Source organism: Ranitomeya variabilis, chromosome 4 (assembly GCF_051348905.1).
Source record: "Ranitomeya variabilis isolate aRanVar5 chromosome 4, aRanVar5.hap1, whole genome shotgun sequence".
In the NCBI taxonomy this organism is placed as follows: domain Eukaryota; kingdom Metazoa; phylum Chordata; class Amphibia; order Anura; family Dendrobatidae; genus Ranitomeya; species Ranitomeya variabilis.
This window is the reverse complement of record NC_135235.1, coordinates 616,033,007-616,052,061: the sequence shown is the minus strand read 5'-3', so window position 1 is coordinate 616,052,061 and position 19,055 is coordinate 616,033,007. Positions and strand designations below refer to the sequence as shown.

The 19,055-nt window shown below is 44.0% G+C and overlaps 1 long non-coding RNA gene across 1 annotated transcript in view; it reads right to left on the bottom strand.

Annotated features, from left to right (window-relative positions):
• Positions 1–5,702: 5,702 nt before the first annotated feature.
• LOC143769253 (uncharacterized) overlaps positions 5,703–19,055 on the bottom strand; it is a 125,320-nt gene continuing 111,967 nt past the window's right edge. The window contains exon 4 of the long non-coding RNA XR_013214302.1: positions 5,703–5,801. This is a non-coding gene — a long non-coding RNA (uncharacterized LOC143769253). The remainder of the gene's footprint in view (positions 5,802–19,055) is intronic.

The window sequence follows — 19,055 nt, the reverse complement described above, 5'->3', positions numbered from 1 at the left end:
TAGAATAGTTTGTAATTTTTGGGGGGTTTCTTTTTCTTACACATTTCTGGCAACCGGAGAGAGTTTATCATCCCTCCACTTCCAATACCGGCTTGGAATATCCACCCTGTCCGGAATAGTTGCAGACACCTGCCGGGCTTTGTGGAATGTACTCCGGGATGAGTTTATACCCCTACCCACCTTGGACATGTGGCTTGAAATTGCGGAAAAATTCTGGAGTGTGTGTGATTTCCCCAACTGTTTAGGAGCGGTGGATGGAAAGCACATCCGCATTATCAAACCTGCCAGAGCAGGATCGGAGTATTTCAACTACAAAAAATATTTTTCTGTTGTGCTAATGGCAATAGCCGATGTGAACTGTCGCTTCATCGCCGTGGACATTGGAGCTTTTGGCCGTGGCAACGATTCCCAGACTTTCAAGAACTCGGATATGGGCAGCCGTATGTATGGCAAAAATTTCAATTTTCCACCGCCACAACCTCTCCCCAACACTCAAGGTCCACCGATGCCATTTGTTATGGTTGGGGATGAGGCCTTTCAGATGTGTGAAAACCTACTGAAGCCCTATTCCGTTCGGGACTTGAACCACACTAGAAGGATCTTTAACTACAGACTGACCAGGGCCCGAAGAACTGTAGAGTGTACCTTTGGCATTCTGGTCTCTAAATGGCGCATTCTTGCATCAGTCATAAATCTAAAAGTGGAAACAGTCGACGAGGTGGTTAAAGCCTGTGTGGTTCTACACAATTATATAATGGCTAAGGAGCAACCCAACATTGAACTGGATGAACCAGTTGCACACCCACTACCCGATTTCCAGCATCACCCGCTGCGGTCAACTGCAGCAGTTGGTCACATGCGGGACCAATTTGCTGCCTTTTTTTATTCAGATATTGGACGTGTGTCATGGCAGGACAATGTTGTGTAAATGTTCTGTTGTAATTCGATCTGTACCAGTAATTTTCTGCAATGATAATAATATTTCTCATTAATAAACTTTACTTTTGGTTGTGTTGACCGTGTCTCCTATTTATTTCCTCTACAAACCAAGGCTGTCCTAAAACTAGCAGTATTTGGTTTGTAATTAATATCAGTATTTGTAATCCAAAACCAGGAGTGGGTGATAAAGGCAGAGGTGATAGTTATTATATTAATATCAGAATTTACCTCTATTTGTTCCACTCCTTGCTTTGGCTACTGATATAAAACACTGGCCACATACTGCTAGTGTTATGGCAACCATGTTGCTTTATTTAAGCTTGTTGACTTCATTGCGTCCTGATTCTGTTCTGCTTTATCCATTGGACACAGACTGAAGAGACAATGACTGTCACACTAAAGAGATCTATACTCATCAAGTCAGGTGTCAGAAATAATGAATTCATGATGCACATATAAGCTTCATGAATTCACTATTTCTGACACCTGTGCAGGTGAGCATAGATATGTAGTGTGTGACCACCATTGTCCACTCAATTTGTGTGTAAAAGATTATGTACAAAGAAGAGAAAATGGAGGTTATACAAGGCAGTTCTCTACTCACCAGGTCAGGTGTCATAATTAATGAGTTTTTTGACACCTGACCTGTTCAGTAGAGGTCTGCACTGTATTTCCACCATTTTCTCTTCAGACTGCCACACTAGTCAAAGACTAAGCAGAAAGAAGAGATTATGGAGATAATACATCTAATATTTTTGGGCCCACCTCATATCTGTATACTAAAGACACACAAAGCTGCAGTCTTTTTTTTATAACTACTGGAGATATGATGTGGCCCAAAAAGTAAGTGTGTGGCGAAGTTTCTTAGTTGGTGCACGGTGTGTGTTGCCGGCGGCGATAGATACAATAAACCAAACCTAATTTGGGCAAATCAAATTGTATTTATTTTTTTACAACCAAAAAACTTTATTTAACTGCGCCGGCTTGGGGTAGAGTGATGTAAACGGGGGGTGTTAAGCACTGAGGCCTGGCTAACCGTGGACGACGCAGAGGTGGCAGGAGAAGGGGCAATGAAACTACTGGGGTCTGGTAGTTCGGGGATGGGGCTTGACACATGAGAGGCTTGAGACGCACTGGAAGGGTGAGACAAACCTAACATTACAGACACATTGGGAGGTGAAGGGGGAGGAATGCTAAGAGTCCTCTGTGTGTTTTTTTTTTTGTGTGTGTTTTTTTGGTTTGCCTGGTTGTGGGAGGTCTTGGTGGGCTCATATGGCGTGGCGTAGTGGTGGGTGACCTTTCAGGGTCCGGCTGCACTGTGTCAGTCCATGGTGCAGCCATGCCAGAGTCCATAGTGCTCATAGAGTGTGCAGCCTTGCCAGAGTCTATAGCGCTTGTAGAGCGGAAGGCCATGCCAGGGTCCTGCTGCATCGTGGTGGTGGCGGTACGGAAGGCCATGCCAGGGTCCTGCTGCATCGTGGTGGTGGCGGTACAGAAGGCCATGCCAGGGTCTTGCTGCATCGTGGTGGTGGCGGTACGGAAGGCCATGCCAGGGTCCTGCTGCATCGTGGTGGTGGCCGTACGGAAGGCCATGCCAGAGTCCTGCTGCCTCGTGGTGTCAGTGGAGGAGGTCCAAGCAGGAGCAGCGGTTGTCATGGTGGTGGCGGCGGGATGTCCAACTGCACTCGGCATGGTGGTGGTGCTGTAGTGGTGTCCGGCTGTGGAAGGAATTGAGGTGGCCGTGCAGTGGGATGCAGCAGAGGTCGGCATTGAGGTCAATAGTGACAGTGAAGGCACAGGTGGATATGCCGCCACTGTCTGCTGGAAATACCGACTCTGCTGCATAGCCTGCACGTAAGCAGCATTGCAGGCCTGCATGACACTCAGCTGGAGATCAGGAGTAAGGTGTTCCGACATGCCCTGCTCAATTTGGTTAAAAAAATGATGTGCTGGCCTCTGGAAGTCGGCTTTCACTTGGTCAAGGCTTTTGCTGACCTCCTGGAAATGTGCATTCAAGAGGCTATGGGAAACATCCATTCAGTCACCCAAAGCCTTGATTGCTTCATGTAAAACCGAGCTCAAGTGCAAAAACTCAGGCATGAGTGACCTGTCCGAAGCCCTCTGCCGCTGCCGGGAGCCCAAAAAAAGGGGCAGTGGAAGAGGACTGCAAAAGGGGAAGACCTGATGGACCAGCTCCCTGGTCTCCAGTTAGTGTGGAAGGCCCAGTTGCTGCTGCGCTGCTGGATGGCTGGGACGGGTCCGTGGCTGTCGGATGAAGGACTGCTCCAGAACCTGGGCCAACAGTAGTGCTGTATGTGCTGTGAAAAAAGGAAAAAGAAAATTAATACCAAATATTAACCAGACGCAAAATCCTGTGGAATATAAAAATACAGATTATGGCAATACAATACAACCTAATGCACGTGATACTTACGTTCTCTGGGCAAGGACCGGTCTTAAAAATGCCAGAACTCGATGGTATTTGTATCTTCTGATCCTTGCTCCTGAACCACCGGGAACACGGCTCTCTTGATGCAGGTCCTTGTTGAAGCGGTCCTTCATCGAACACCAATTTTGACTTTGGCCACTGTTAAAAAAAAATTGTGATCAGAAAAAGGACTTTTGGCTGTGCTCACACAACTGTGTGTGATGACAGAAACTCCTGAGAGTTTCTTTCATCACACACAGTCGAGTGAGCACGGCCAAGGTCTCTGCTGCTTCACACTGCAGTGCAATACTTACCAAATGCATTTCAGACCCGTGGCGGGGCGTTGTCCCAGCCATCCCACATCTCTTTGGCCACCTCATTCCATAAGCGCCGGATCGTGACGTTGTTTGAGTGCAGTGGATCCCGGGTGTCCCACAACGGGACTCGCTCCTGGACCAGCGAGATGAGGAGGTCATTCTCAATAAGATCATCCTCCCGTTGTGAAACCTAAAAATTAAATAAAGTAATTAAAGTTTGCTCAATTAACATAAGGAAAAGAAAGAAAAAAGATGCTGAGAAATGGCATGAATAGGAAAGTCAACATACAAAAGGATTCCAGAAGAAAAAAGTTAAGAAATACGAATGGAAAGAAAGGAAAATTCAAGATAACAGTAAGCCTTGTATACGTACCCGCTGCCGTCTTTCCACCGGACCTTGACTCCGCTGCTCCTGCCCTGTCTCTGCCGCAGTAGAAGAAGAGCTCTAAAAAAAAGAAAAATTCAAATTGTCACATGTGTAGATGTGACAGTGAATACTTACCAATCTGACGAGGCAAGTACTCACCTCACTGACATGCTCGACTTTAGACGGCCCAGGAAGAAACTCCTCATGGGAAGAATCCGAAGAAGACATGATGCATGTAGAAAGAAAGAAATGGCAGAAATTAGGACATGTAGAAAAAGAAAATAGAAAATAAAGGCATTGGCTAGGATATACTCACATTGTTCAGAGGCTTGTTTTCTCCAAGGTGCTGTGGTCTGTCTGCTCTGCTTGGCTGTCTGCTGAGAAGTGACCTGCAACTGTCCACACCCTCCCTTTATGGGGGGTGGCATATCAGTTTCTAGACATGTTTTTCTCTTGTGGAACGCATGCGTTCATGAACGCAACCAAACGCATGTGCTTGTAAACGCATGCGTTCATATAGACAGCAATGCGTTTTTTTGTTGCAATCCTTGCGCAATCGACTGCATGCGTTTCCAGGCAACAAATTGACGCCTCTAAAAATTACTACATGTTGCATTTCCGCGCCAAGCAGCAAACAACGAAACAACGCATGCGTCGTCAAACGCGGCAAAACACGAAAAAGCAAAAACGCATGCGTCCCTAATGTTAAATATAGGAATACAAAATGCATGCGGATATATACGGTACAAACGCTGCGGACACAACCGCAAATGTGAAACCAGCCTAAGCTGGCTATTTTTTTGCTTTGTGCCCAGTTTTATCACCACATGATTTTTTTTTATACTTTATCCATTGTCAGCTATGAATAGTAATAGATCCTGTGGTTTTCTTTGCCTCAACAAGATGACTAAAATATCTGAATCATAGAAGCTTCTAAATTATCTGCTACTCGGTTGGTGGGCTATTGGAGGGGCCTGTTTAGATTCACGCTGTAGTGACATTACTTTTCAATGTGGCCAAGTGACTCAAGCTTTCACTATAGACCACACATGGCGGCTCGCCTCTTAAATCTTAAGCAATAGAAAAGTTTATCCCGAAGAAAGCACTAGACCATGACATGGGACCATCCAAATAATAATTAAGTCTAACCACATGTCTAAACTAGGCATCTCCCAGTGACAGCTGTCTTTGGTCTGCAAGGAGTGACTGGCCATGTGTCTGCTTCATGCCCTGCAAATAATTTATTACCGGAGAATCTACAATAGATGGATGGTATTTTAAAGACTTCAAGCTTTGAATTTTTTTTGTGCCTTGTTTCATTCTGTCCTCATCATTTACGCGAAGGTTTTGTTTTCTTGTTTACGTGATTTTTCTATACATCACTTAGTGGCTATGATGACATCACTACCATATGGGAATAATTGGCTACAACATGACAACAAACATATGGAATCCAAGTTGCAATCCATCTTTATTGTTTTTAAAAGCTATTGAACTTATGTTGTACTTCTTCTAGGCATTTCCTTTTCATTTGTGATTGGCACCATTCCGGTTGAGACATCATTCACTTTAGCCAACTAATCTAAGTTGGCCTTGATTTTGGTCTCCTGCTTCTGTCATTTGGTCCATTTGCTATTTTAAGAGTACTATTAAAATTATGACTTCGCATTGTGCCACAGATCTTGAGAATAGAGCCCTGATAACCCCCATCAGTATGGAGAGCATGTGCAACCACCACTCCAGTCCTTCCCTAAGAGAATGCCAAAGACAGACAAATCAATCATTGTATCCTGTGGATTGCTGATCATTTTTAATGAAGGGAACAATCCTTTAAATAGGACTGTCTTTCATTTTCTTACCTAATGTCAAGCTCAGAATGGCACCATTTTGAGAACAAAAGTCAAAATAGTTTCAGCGCCTTCACCATAGACAGTGATTTGTGAAGGCAGAGCCACTTTTTAAAATAATAGTAATAGACAGTAACTTTCCACTTACAGATGTATCAAGCTGCAATAGTGGCATAGCGCTCCGTCCGTTGGGATTGCATAAGCAACGCAAGAGCGGTGCGCAGAACGAATGTTGAATGCATTAAATCAATAGAAGTAGCAATTCTAAGTAGCTTACACTATACATGAGAGAGAGGAACCCACTGGCCATATTCTTCAGCCCAGGAAACGATGACGTCACTTCCACTATCCACGGTCAGAACTTGTTTCTATTGGCTGCTTTTGTGCTTCTGGTCCCGCCCTCACCTTTTTTGTATCGGGCTTCCACATTTACATTGTTGCACATAGAAGAAGGGGTAGAAACCTTGTTCAGTGATGCCACCACACACTACCTTCAATCTGGACTGTGTTATGTTTTCTATGCACATTCCACCTATTTAAATGTGACTTTACTATGTACCACATCTTTTAATTCAATCTCTCATGTTCTCTCCTAGAAATATTTCCTATTGGGTCCTCCCTTACCTCCTTTACTTCTTCTTACCTGTGCAGTTGGGTAAGTTATTCTCATTTGATTAATTGCTGCAGTATTTTGAATCTATTCCTACAGAGCTGATGAATGATTTTGACTCTGATATCATATATTTAATATGAACTAAAATGATTGTGGAGCCTCTACAGCATTTGCGATTTATTACATTATATGACATATCTTATTCTATTACATGTTTTGACTGTTTTTTTTTCTAAGATGCATTCCACTGTTGACAAATTATCACTTTTAATTCTTTTAGAATATACTGAGGAAGGTCCTATGAGACTCAAACGTCTACATGTATTACTCTTGCTGTTTTTGACTGCCATACAATTAAATATGTTTTACCATTCAGCACTTATTTAAGTTCCAAGTTTTTGATTATAATTGCTGGTATTGGACTTGAGCACCTGTTCCAGGAGTACAGTGATTTTTTTATATTGCTATAGCAGCATACACTCTACAGAAGGCAGAGAGACAGGACCCCACTGACCGTAAGAGTTTACACTCTACAGGAGAGAGACAGAACCCCGCAGAGCATATGAGCTTACACTCTACAGGAGAGAGAGAGGACCTCGCTGACCATAAGCGCTTATATTCTACAGGTGACAGAGAGGACCCCGCTGACCATAAGAGTTTACACTCTACAGGAGAGAGAGAGGACCCGACTGACCATAAGAGCTTCCACTTTACAGGAGAGGGAGAGGACCCCACTGACCATAGGAGCTTACACTCTACAGGAGAGGGAGAGGACCCCACTGACCATAAGAGCTTACACTTTACAGGAGAGGGAGAGGACCCCACTGACCATAAGAGCTTACACTTTACAGGAGAGGGAGAGGACCCCACTGACCATAAGAGCTTACACTATACAGGAGAGAGGACCCCACTGCCCATAAGAGCTTCCACTCTACAGGAGAGGGAGAGGACCCCGCTGACCATAAGAGCTTATACTCTATAGGAGAGAGAGAGGACCCCAATGACCATAAGAGCTTACACTTTACAGGAGAGAGGATCCCGGTGACCATAAGAGCTTACACTCTACAGGAGAGAGAGAGGACCCCACTGACCATAAGGCTACTTTCACACTAGCGTCGTGCACTGCACGTCGCTATGCGTCGTTTTGTAGAAAAAACGCATCCTGCAAAAGTGCTTGCAGGATGCATTTTTTCTCCATAGACTAGTATTCGCGACGCAGTGCGACGCATTGCCACGCGTCGCAAACGTCGTGCGACAGTTGCGTCGTGTTGCGTCGGACCGTCGCCACCAAAAAACGTTGCATGTAATGTTTTTTGGTGCGTCATGTCCAGCATTTCCGACCGCGCATGCGCGGCCGTAAACTCCGCCCCCTCCTCCCCGCACCTCACAATGGGGCAGCGGATGCGTTGAAAAACAGCATCCGCTGCCCCCGTTGTGCGGCGCATTCACTGCTAGCATCGGTACGTCGCAACGACGCAATTCGTCGTGCGTCGTACGACTCTAGTGTGAAAGTAGCCTAAGAGCTTACACTCTACAGGAGAGAGAGAACCTCACTGACCATAAGAGCTTACACTTTACAGGAGAGAGAGGACCCCACTGACCATAAGAGCTTACACTATGCAGGAGAGAGAGGGAGGACCCCACTGACCATAAGAGCTTACACTCTACAGGAGAGAGACAGAGCCCCGCAGAGCATATGAGCTTACACTCTACAGGAGAGGGAGGACCTCACTGACCATAAGCGCTTATATTCTACAGGTGACAGAGAGGACCCCGCTGACCATAAGAGTTTACACTCTACAGGAGAGAGAGGACCCCACTGACCATAAGAGCTTACACTCTACAGTAGAGAGAGAGGTCCCTGCTGACCATAAGAGCTTACACTCTACAGGAGAGAGAGAGAGGACCCCACTGACCATAAGAGCTTACACTCTACAGGAGAGAGAGAGAGGACCCCACTGACCATAAGAGCTTACACTTTACAGGAGAGGGAGAGGACCCCATTGGCCATAAGAGCTTACACTTTACAGGAGAGGTTGAGGACCCCACTGACCATAAGAGCTTACACTCTACAGGAGAGAGAGAGGACAATGCTGACCATAAGAGCTTACACTCTACAGGAGAGAGAAACTTATCAAGTGACTCTGGAGATGGAAAACAACTCAGCCATACAAATCGTGGCTGCTGGATACCACTGATCTGTGATCTCCCAGGTACTGACCGCCACTGTACTAGGTATGATAATCCGCTTGATGTCATGGCTTCAGGGCATTATGGGAAGACCCATGTGACATCACCTAATTTCATTTGCCTCTTTCTGATGCTTCAGAAGTGTGAGCATGGTTCTGGGCAAGTTTTATTTTTAGCAAACCATGAACTGAATTTCAAAATGTTCGAATTTTAGGGAAACCGCAAATTTCATAGACACAATCTTATTTTAAAGATTTATGGAAGTGTTTGTATAACTGATGAAAGGTCTTATATAAAAAAAAACTACACTTCTGTGTGAGATTAATCAGAAATGTAATAGATTTTCTTAAATGGAATTAGTCAGCAAAAATGCCCCTTAGGTGTGGAGCTGGAGCACATGTGTGGCCACAGCTCTGTTAATTGTGCCTGGGATCTCTAGGAGTCATCAAACCAATCACAAAGTATCATGTGGATTGGTGATGATAACCTTTAATGATGGGAATAAGGTACATATGAAAGATTTAGGCCATGTGCACACGTTAAGTATTTTTCGCGTTTTTTTCGCGTTTTTTCGCTATAAAAACGTGATAAAAACGCGAAAAAAACGCTTACATATGCCTCCCATTATTTTAAGTGTATTCCGCATTTTTTGTGCAAATGTAGCCTTTTTTTCCGCGAAAAAATCGCATCGCGGGAAAAAAAAGCAACATGTTCATTAAAATGCGGAATTGCAGGGGATTCCGCACACCTAGGGGTCCATTGATCTGCTTACTTCCCGCACGGGGCTGTGCCCACGATGCGGGAAGTAAGCAGATTATGTGCGGTTGGTACCCAGGGTGGAGGAGAGGAGACTCTCCTCCACGCACTGGGCACCATATAAGTGGTCAAAAAATAAGAATTAAAATAAAAAATAGTCCTATACTCACCCTCGATGTCTTCCCGCCTCCACTGCACGCTGTCGCTTCGGTTCCTGTAGCTGATGTGCGGCGAAGGACCCTGCCGATGACGTCACTGTCCTGTGATTGGTCGTGAGTGGTCATGTGACCGCTCACGTGACCGTGACGTCACGGAAGGTCCTGTGCGCACACACCAGCTATAGGAAGAGGAACGGACGCCGGTGAGGAGATGTCTGGGTGAGTATAAGCATTTTTTTATTTTTTTTATTATTTTTAAACATTCTATCTTTTACTATAGATGCTGCATAAGCTGCATCTATAGTAAAAAGTTGGTCACACTTGTCAAACAGTATGTTTGACAAGTGTGACCAACCTGTCAGTCAGTTTTCCAAGCGATGCTACAGATCGCTTGGAAAACTTTAGCATTCTGCAAGCTAATTACGCTTGCAGAATGCTAAAAAAACGCGTAAAAAACGGAAAAAAAACGCAAAAAAAAAAATGCGGATTTCTTGCAGAAAATTTCCGGTTTTCTTCAGGAAATTTCTGCAAGAAATCCGCAACATGTGCACATACCCTTACACTAATGAGATTAATCAGAAATTAGATCGGAATTAGTTAACCAATGAGGTTCTAATGACAAACAAGGCCGAAAAGAAGGAAAGCGAAAACTGCAGTACATCAGCAGACCACAAGGTGTACACAGAGAACTTCCATTCACATGGTATTATTACAGATTTACAAGGTCATTTATATTTTCCCTGGGGATGCTGTATTATATACAATCAAAGCAAGCAAATGGGAAAGCAAAAAGGCAAAGCAACATTGCTTTGATCCAGGTTTGGACAGTCCAGATATTTTAATGCTTGAATTTGAGAATGAATTTCAGGGTCATCTAAAATGCAACTGGCTGCAGAATATTCCATTCTGGACAGACTTATGGAAACAGAGCACCAATTAGATTTGCAGCATATGCACTGCCAAGCCATTTAATGCCTATGGAAGGGATGGAGATACAGTCATATGAAAAATTTGGGGCACCCCTATTAATCTTAAGCTTAATGTTTTATAAAAATTGTTTTTTTTGCAACAGCTATTTCAGTTTCATATATCTAATAACTGTTGGACACAGTAATGTTTCTGCCTTGAAATGAGGTTTATTGTACTAACAGAAAATGTGCAATCTGCATTCAAACTAAATTTGACAGGTGCATAAGTATGGGCACCCTTATCATTTTCTTGTTTAAAATACTCCTACCTACTTTTTACAAACTTACTAAAGCACTTTTGTTGGTTTTGTATCCTCATTGAGCTTTGAACTTCATAGCCAGGTGTATGCAATCATGAGAAAAGCTACTTAAAGTGGCCACTTGCAAGTTGTTCTCCTGTTTGAATCTCCTCTGACGAGTGGCATCATGGGCTCCTCAAAACAACTGTCAAATGATCTGAAAACAAAGATTATTCAACATAGTTGTTCAGGGGAAGGATACAAAAAGCTGTCTCAGAGATTTAGCTTATCAATTTCCACTGTGAGGAACATAGTAAGGAAATGGAAGAACACAGGTACAGTTCTTGTTAAGGCCAGAAGTGGCAGGCCAAGAAAAACATCAGAAAGGCAGAGAAGAAGAATGGTGAGATCAGTCAAGGACAATCCTCAGACCACCTCCAGAGAGCTGCAGCATCAACTTGCTGCAGATGGTGTCACTGTGCATCTGTCAACTATACAACGCACTGTGTTTTTTTGCCGCCATGCATAACGCCTTTTTGTATGACCAAACAACTCAATCTAGGTTTCATCAGTCCACAGGACCTTCTTCCAAAAGGAAATTGGCTTCTCCAAATGTGCTTTTGCATACCTCAGCTGACTCTGTTTGTGGCGTGCGTGCAGAAACGGCTTCTTCACATCACTCTCCCATACAGCTTCTCCTTGTGCAAAGTGCGTTGTATAGTTGACCGATGCACAGTGACACCATCTGCAGCAAGTTGATGCTGCAGCTCTCTGGAGGTGGTCTGAGGATTGTCCTTGACTGATCTCACCATTCTTCTTCTCTGCCTTTCTGATGTTTTTCTTGGCCTGCCACTTCTGGCCTTAACAAGAACTGTACCTGTGTTCTTCCATTTCCTTACTATGTTCCTCACAGTGGAAATTGACAGGTTAAATCTCTGAGACAGCTTTTTGTATCCTTCCCCTGAACAACTATGTTGAATAATCTTTGTTTTCAGATCATTTGACAGTTGTTTTGAAGAGCCCATGATGCCACTCTTTAGAGGAGATTCAAACAGGAGAACAACTTGCAAATGGCCACTTTAAGTAGCTTTTCTCAAGATTGCATACACCTGGCTATGAAGTTCACAGCTCAATGAGGATACAAAACCAAAAAAAGTGCTTTAGTAAGTCAGTAAAAAGTAGGTAAGAGTATTTTAAACAAGAAAATGATAAGGGTGCCCATACTTATGCACCTGTCAAATTTTGTTTGAATGCAGATTGCACATTTTCTGTTAGCACATTAAACCTAATTTCAAGGCAGAAACATTACTGTGTCCAACAGTTATTAGATATATGAAACTGAAATAGCTGTTGCAAAAAAAACAATTTTTATAAAACATTAAGCTTAAGATTAATAGGGGTGCCCAAACTTTTTCATATGACTGTAGCTAACTACAGCACTGGATTACTTCCTCTGCACCAATGAGTGATCATTGCTTCATGCAAACTCTTTAAGGTTGCCTCTGGTCCCGCACTAAGGGCCCCTTCACACTGTGCAATCAAAGTCTGAACGAGCGTTTGATTTGTGACGTTTATCCGTCCTCGTTCCGAGGTTGCAAAGTGTGACATGGCGTTACGATTTGCGACGCAGCCCAGCATCGTACGATGTGAAAGAAAGAGCAGAACTTTCTTTCGTCGTAAATGTCTCGCTGTGGCGGTCGAAATCGTAGTATGTGACGGCGGTCATACGAGCTCGTAATGCGACTACGTGGGTTGGGCTTCCGCATACCTGTCTCCTGATTGGGCGTGACGTTTTAGCACGCCCATGCTGGTAATACGTCACGCTCGGAGTCGTAGGACTATGGCGGTGTGAAGGGTAGCGTACGATTGCGACGCGTGACGTTCACATCGCAACTACGTCAGAAAAAGCGTTAACATCGTAGAGTGTGACCGCTGGCTACGAGCTCGTACTGCGATGTCGAATATGACGCAAATGCGTCGTAATCGTAGCAGAATCGACCAGTGTGAAGGGGCCCTAAGTGTTGTTGGGATCCTCAGTGATAATACACTTATCACCTTTCATGTGGATAGATTAAATTTGGTGAATATGTTGGACTATACAACAGCTGCAGGTTCATGTTACAGGGAATTTTCAGGATTCAGCAGATGGTGCTGTGTTATAGGACTATTCTCATCTCCAAGATCCTCTCCCAATATGTAGTACATGTAATAATAATATTAGGAGAATAGTTCTGGTTCGCTATTTCACTAACCCCATGTGCAGGGCATTGCAGTAGCTTAGGTATCCATGGTTACGGCCACTCATATAGTGACAGTTGTTAATGGTTACAACCATGGATCTGCACATGGGGTAAGCAACATAACGAATCCTAGGAACTATGCTACATTTCTAATTGGAGGTATTTGCTAATATTATTAATATTATACCTTCTTAAAATGGGTTCGCATATTGTTGTAAATTAATCTGTGCTTGAATGTAATGAAAAAGGCCCTCACAATATTTTTGTTTTGCTTGTTTGTTTGTTTCTCCCATCTCTTCCTCCAGTTTTTTAGCTCAGTGTCTCCATGTTGGCTGTTTACTTGCTCCTCTTCCTGGTTAGGCCGCTTCCTGTGCTTTTTTTTAACCAAACTCATCGTCCTCACAACCAGTGTTAGCACCGTCCTGACTCTGCTCTTGTACTCCTCTCTGTCGACACTCCAACTTCATTGGCCAGGACTCTTCTCTAAGTAGCCACTGTCTTCTGGTCCTCCTCATTCTTACTAGTACATCACATAGCACCTACTCTGTGCCCATGGTATTAATAAAGCTGCAAAACTTGTTACATGATGCTGTATATCATCGAGCACTAAGATACCTGATCTGCTGTTTCTCTCTGGCCCAAATAAAGTATGATTCCATCACAGCTTTTACACACAGTATGATGTCCCAACATACCCCACACAGTATGATTTTAAACGCCCCCCCCCCATACAGCATGTTGGCCCCACATCCCCATATGGCATAATCACATCTCACATCTCCCCCAGACAGTATAGTACCCACATCACCCATACAGTATAATGCTAGCGTGTCCCCATACAGTATAATGCCACCATACACCCCCTACAGTATAATGCTAGCATATCCGCCATCTACTATATAATTGTCTAAGGGGTACTTCCATCTGTCTGTCTGTCCTTCTGTCTTTCTGTCACGGATATTCATTGGTCGCGGCCTCTGTCTGTCATGGAATCCAAGTCGCTGATTGGTCATGGCAAAACGCCCACCACCATTGCCATGACCAATCAGCGACGCGCACAGTCCAGAAGAAAATGGCCGCTCCTTACTCCCCGCACTCAGTGCCCGGCGCCCGCATACTCCCCTCCGGTCACCGCTCACACAGGGTTAATGCCGGCGGTAACGGACCGCGTTATGCCGCGGGTAACGCACTCCGTAACCGCTGCTATTAACCCTGTGTGTCCCCAATTTTTTACTATTGATGCAGCCTATGCGCCATCAAAAGTAAAAAAAATGTAATGTTAAAAATAATAAAAAAAAACAAAAAACCTGCTATACTCACCCTCCGTAGTACACCGAGCCGCTCGCGCCGGCCGCCATCTTCCGTTCCCGGCGATGTGTTGCGAAATTACCCAGAAGACTTAGTGGTCTCGCGAGACCGCTAAGTCATCTGGGTAATTTCTCAATGCATCCTGGGAACGGAAGATGGCGGCCGGCGCGAACGGCTTGGCAGAGCTTCGGTGGATCCCAAGCGTCGGTAACCGCTTCCTGGATCCAGGCGCCAACGGAAGGTGAGTATATAACAATTTTTTATATACGTGGGGTGCGCAATATACTACGTGGGCTGCGCAATATACTACGTGGGCTGCGCAATATACTACGTGGGCTGCGCAATATACAACGTGGGCTGCGCAATATACTACGTGGGCTGTGCAATATACTACGTGGGCTGCGCAATATACTACGTGGGCTGCGCAATATACAACGTGGGCTGCGCAATGTACTACGTGGGCTGCGCAATATACAACGTGGGCTGCGCAATATACAACGTGGGCTGCGCAATGTACTACGTGGGCTACCAATGTACTGCGTTGGCTGCGCAATGTACTGCGTGGGCTGCGCAATGTACTGCGTGGGCTGCACAATATACAACTTGGGCTGCGCAATGTACTGCGCGGGCTGCGCAATGTACTGCGTGGACTGCGCAATGTACTGCGTGGGCTGCGCAATGTACTGCATGGCTGTGCAGTTTACTACGTGGGCTGTGCTATACACTACGCATACATATTCTAGAATACCCGATGCGTTAGAATCGGGCCACCATCTAGTCTACTATATAATTGTCTAAGGGTCACTTCCATCTTTCTGTCTGTCCTTCTGTCTGTCTTTCTTTCTGTCTGTCACGGAAATCCCAAGTCGTGATTGGTCGCGGCAAAACAGCCACGACCAATCAGCGACGGGCACAGTCTGGCGGCAAAATGGTCGCTCCTTACTCCCCGCAGTCAGCGCTCACAAAGGGTTAATGGCAGCATTAATGGACCGCGTTATGCCACGGTGTAACGCAGTCCGTTAGCGCTGCTATTAACCCTGTGTGACCAACTTTTTACTATTGATGCTGCCTATGCAGCATCAATAGTAAAAAGATCTAATGTTAAAAATAATTTTAAAAAATAAAAAATAGTTATATACTAACCGTCCGTCGGCCCATGCATTGCGATCTCGTGAGATGACGACGTAGCGGTGTCGCGAGACCGCTACGTCATCATCTCGCGATACCGCAATGCACGCAATGCATCGGTAAACGCTTCACCTGGATCCGGGGGCCAACGGAAGGTGAGTATATAACTATTTTTTATTTTAATTATTTTTATTAACAGGGATATTATGCCCACATTGCTATATACTATGTGGGCTGTGCTATATACTAGGTGGCTGTGCAGTATACTACGTGGCTGTGCAATATACTACGTGGCTGTGCAATATACTATGTGGCTGTGCAATATACTACATCGGCTGTGCTATATACTATGTGGGCTGTGCTATATACTACATGGCTGTGTTATACACTACGTGGGCTGTGCAATATACTAAGTTGGCTGTGCAATATACTACATGGGCTGTGCAATATACTATGTAGCTGTGCTATTTACTATGTGGCTGTGCTATATTCTACATGGGCTGTGCTATATACTATGTGGGCTGTGCTATATACTACGTGGGCTGTGCTATATACTACGTGGGCTGTGCTATATACTATGTGGGCTGTGTTATACACTACGTGGGCTATTATATACTCCATGGGCTGTGTTATACACTACGTGGGCTTTGTTATACACTACGTGGGCTGTTATACACTACGTGGGCTGTGTTATACACTATGTGGGCTGTGTTATACACTATGTGGGCTGTGTTATACACTGCGTGTGTGGGCTGTTATATACTGCGTGAGCTGTGTTATATGCTACGTGGGCTGTGTTATACACTACGTGGGCTGTGCTATATACTCCATGGGCTGTGTTATACACTACGTGGGCTGTGTTATACACTACGTGGGCTGTGTTATACACTACGTGGGCTGTGTTATACACTACGTGGGCTGTGTTATACACTACGTGGGCTGTGTTATACACTATGTGGGCTGTGTTATACACTATGTGGGCTGTGTTATACACTATGTGGGCTGTGTTATACACTGCGTGCGTGGGCTGTTATATACTACGTGAGCTGTGTTATATGCTACGTGGGCTGTGCTATATACTACGTGGGCTGTGCTGTATACTCCATGGGCTGTGTTATACACTACGTGGGCTGTGTTATACACTACGTGGGCTGTTATATACTACGTGGCCTGTGTTATACACTACCTGGGCTGTGTTATACACTACGTGGGTTGTGCTATATACTACATGGGCTGTGTTATACACTGCATGCGTGGGCTGTTATATACTATGTGAGCTGTGTTATATGCTATGTGGGCTGTTATACACTCCGTGGGCTGTGCTATATACTACGTGGCTGTGCTATATACTACGTGGCTGTACTATATACTCCGTGGGCTGGGCTATATACTCCGCTGTGCTATGTACTACGTGGCTGTGCTATGTACTACATGGCTGTGCTATTTACTACGTGGGCTGTTATATACTAGGTGGCTGTGCTATATACTACGTGGCCGGCCGCGAACAATCAGCGACAGGCGCAGTCCGGCCGCGAATTGGCGCAGGATTTTAACCACGCTTCGCTAATTGGTCACGGCCGGCCGAATCCTGTGTATTCAATGTACTATTCTAAAATCTTCATAAATAAACTACATACATATTCTAGAATACCCGATGCATTAGAATCGGGCTACCATCTAGTACTGTATAATGCCATCACATCCCCATATAGTATAATGCTAGCATATCCGCTATACAGTGTAATGCTACCACACTCCCCCATACAGTATATTGACACCACATACCCCAGACAGTATAATGACTTCATGCCCCCCAGACAGTATAATGTAATCATATCCCCCATACAGTATAATGCAGCCACACATGCCACAGAATGATGTTCGCATATTCCCCAGAAAGCATAATGCCACAACTTCCCCCACACAGTATAATGTCACCACATCCCCCTTACAGTATAATGCCAGCACACACCCCTCATACAGAATGATGACACCACATCCATCATATAGCATAATGCTAGCATATCCACCATACAGTTTAATTCCAGTATATCCCTCATACAGTGGGATGCCACCACATCCCTCATATAATATGATGCCACCACATCCCCAAGTAGTATAATGCCACCTCGTCACCCATATTATAAGATGTCACCACATCCCACATATATTGTAATGCCACCAAGTCTCCCATACTGTATGATGACACCACATCTCCCATATAGTATATTGCCAGCACACTTCCCCCATATAGCATGATGCCCCCACACACGTTTTTATTAGCTGAGCGTGCACATGAGAAGTGCAGACATTGAAGTCTTCAAGTGATCCTCAGCGTCTATGTAGGTAATCAGTGTAACTTCCTTCCTCTGCGCTGTGCATCCTCCTGCTTATCTAATGAAAATTTTACATCTCTCAGCGCGCTTTCACTGGGTTAGGCAGCCAGGAGCTAGCTGACAATTAGCATAATAATGGTGCCCCGAGAATATTGCAGAGCGAAAGAAAAGGAACCGCTCTGTTGATGAGACATCACAGGAAGATGGAAAATTTCAGCCAAAAACAGTTATGTGACCTCTAAGAGCAAGAGATCTATACACTTGGAGGAGAAGTAGGTAGATAGCCATTACCTAGTGCAGAATTATATGGAATTGAAAAAAGGTCCCAAACAACCCCCTTTAATTATTTATTGTTTTTGAAATGTGGTCTGTCAAACTCACAACCTGTTCCATGTCACATGCTTTTGCTGTGAGCCATAGGCTGCACTTCGAAGTATGGGAGATATTTTCTGTCCACAGAACTAAAAAGTATTATTCTTCTTTACAGGCAAACTGTACTGGTACTTTGATATTCCTTTCTATATAATATATTAGAGGAAAAATAAAAGTCAATAATATTCTGTTTCTATAAAATTAATGAATAATGATTACAATAATTACACATTATGATGCATTTTTAAAAAATAAACATCACAAACCAGTAAATTGCATAAACATACTTGATATCCCTGCAATTATCAGTAAGTGGTGCAAAAAATTGTGTGATTGCTCTTTTTGTACGTTCTTTATCCCAAAAAAAAGGTTAACTCAAATTTAAATCTTACGCGTTTGGCTAAATGGCACTTTAAAAAATGACACATTAAAAAAAAACACAGCAACCCTCAAATAGTAAAAATTAGCTAATTAGTGATGATCGAATAGTTAAATATTTGGATTCGGGAAAATTGGCATAAATAATTTCTATTATCTGTTTATTAGTACCGAATAATGAATCCAATGCAAGTAAATGGGAAAGCTAAATATTTTTCTGCTGGACCCAACAAACAGGTCTGGGGGCATGAGAAAAATTCTGAAATGGATGAGAAAGAGCTAAAACTTGATGGGAACAGCATGGAGAAGGTGCTTGCATGACTTTCTGACTCACATATAGTATCTGTCAGACTGTTGCACGCTTTTATGGATTTCTAAAAAGACCTACCAAACAAAAAAAATTTTTTGAAGAAAAAAAGTGCTCATCTCTTGGCATCACAGACTTGGCCCTATCCTGGATCTCATCATATC